Here is a 2379-nt window from a genome sequence, read left to right on the forward strand (position 1 = left end):
GCCAGAAAAGGACCAGGTCCTGAGGCATGAAGTCTAAACCACCAGCAGCAGAGCTGGGTGGAAATGACAAGTATGTCCTGGAATTGATGAGCACTTTTTTTTTTTTTCAGGCTTTGATAAGTTTTATGAGAGCAACATTTAAATGAAAGGTGGCTTTTGCCCTAACTTTGTGTGGCTCAGTGGATTGAGCACCGGCCTGCGAACCAAAAGGTCGCCAGTTTGGTTCCCAGTCAGGGCACATGCCTGGGTTGTGGGCCAGGTCCCCAGTTGGGGGTGAGCGAGAGACAACCACACATTGGTGTTTCTAGTCCTCTCTTTCTCATTCTCTTCCTCTCTCTCTAAAGATAAAATAAATAAAATTGTATTAAAAAAAAAGGTGGCTTTGTTTATAGACTTTAATGGGTTTGGGGGCTGTTCAACCTACTTGAACACAAGTGAAGATAACCATTAAACCTATTTATGTATTTTCTCAGTTTCAGCTTGTATATAAAAAAATTTTGTTTGGTTCACCTCATAAAAATCCCAATAATTAAATGACAAATAAACCCTCCCTTACCTATTACTTAATTAAATATAAAATAGCTTCAAAAACACAATTTGGATTGGCTTAATCTTGAAATGTAATCCAATAAGACTAAAAAGTAAACATTTCAAGTCCAGGATCAAATCGTAAAATACTTGAAGCCTTCAGGATCCTTTGACTGATTCTCACCAATAAGAGAACCTATTTTTTAAAAAGATTTTAATTATTTATTTTTAGAGAGAGGAAAAGGGATATAGAGAGGGAGAGAAATAACAATGTGCAAGAGAGAGATATAGCAATCTCTCACATGCCCCCAACTGGGGACCTGGCCCACAACCCAGGCATGTGCCCTGACCAGGAATTAAACAAGCACCTTTCGGTTTGCAGGCCAATACTAAATCCACCAACCAAGGCAGAACCTTTTTTTTTTTTTTTAAATGACTTCAGTATCATTTCTCTATGCTAGTTTTCTTTTCTTTTTAAATTTTTATTTGTTGATGAGAGAGAGAGAGAGAGAAAGAGAGAGAGAGAGGAAGAAGCATTGATTTGTTATTCCACTTATTTATGCTTTCATTCATGGTTTCTTGCATGTATCCTCACTCGGGGATCAACCTGCAACCTTGGCGTATGGGGATGATGCTCTAACCAACTGAGCTATCTGGCTAGGGGCCTGAGAACCTATTTTTGATGTAAAAAAAATGTGTTCATCACCAATTACAATTTCAACCTCCTGTCAGCCAACTCTGTCTGGGGGAGGCCACAAAGCATAATTTTCTTTTGTAATTTTACTGCTATCAATAATTCTCTTCAGTTTTTACAATATGCTCACATACATAAACCACTTTTCTAATCATGACATTATTTTTGTAAGCGCTGCTGTTGGCGTATCCAAGCACTCCAGTGGGGAGTGGAAAAAAATTCAATCAATAACAGCAAAAATGCATTGGCTGAAACTTGAACTCCAAAAACTTGTGCAAACTTGCCTTTTTAACCTACATAGTAGCATAAGTAGAAATTGCTGGCTATAGCCATTTTAGTTCTCTGATGAGAACTTTTATATATTGTTTTTGGGAATGAAAATGTAAGTTTTGAAAGGATTTACACTGGCTACAGACAAAGGGGGCTGGAAAAGGTGAAGAGGAGCAGTTCTAGGATAGGTGCACAATCCATAGGGAAGAAATATTTATGATTCTTGATTGGTCCTGAAAGTTAGTGCGTATTCAGGATGCCGTGGTGTCCGGGGGTGGGCTGACAGACGCCTGGAGCTTGATTCAAAGCTGTGATACACACTCAGGAGTGTCGGTAGCTTTTTGCTCATTGGCCCACATTGATTAACTGGTTAATTATTCTTGCCTGTTTTTCTTCCTCTCCTGCCCACTGTAATTTAATTAGTACATCTCAGAAATTTTTTCTTGTCACAGATATTTCTCTGGTAGCTTGTTTGCATTTCCTGAATTCTAAATATCTAACTGAGAGCATGTATGAGGAGGGAAGCAATAGGTGGCAAAAACCCTTTCAGACTATCTTTCTTTTTTTAATCCTCACCTGAGGGTGTGTTCTTTGATTTTAGAGAGAGGGAGAGAAGGGGAGGGAGGCAGGGAGAGAGAGAGAGAGAGAGAGAGAGAGAGAGAGAGAGAGAGAGAAAGAGAAACATCGATGGTTGCTCCTTTATGCACCCTGACCAGGATCGAACCTGCAATCCAGGTATATGCCTTGACCTGGGATAGAACCTGCAAACCTTTTGGTGCACAGAATGACCCTGTAACCAACTGAGCCACCCAGTTAGGGCCCTTTCAGGCTATTTTGATAAAAAAGTAGGTACATTGCCCTAGCCGATGTGGCTCAGTTGGTTGGAG

At 40.0% G+C, this 2379-nt stretch overlaps 1 pseudogene; it reads right to left on the reverse strand.

Moving 5' to 3' along the window:
- Positions 1–567: 567 nt before the first annotated feature.
- LOC150009706 (protein mago nashi homolog) lies at positions 568–1841 on the reverse strand (annotated as a pseudogene).
- Positions 1842–2379: the final 538 nt, after the last annotated feature.

Source organism: Furipterus horrens, unplaced genomic scaffold (genome assembly GCF_987537825.1).
Source record: "Furipterus horrens unplaced genomic scaffold, mFurHor1.1.pri manual_scaffold_5, whole genome shotgun sequence".
In the NCBI taxonomy this organism is placed as follows: domain Eukaryota; kingdom Metazoa; phylum Chordata; class Mammalia; order Chiroptera; family Furipteridae; genus Furipterus; species Furipterus horrens.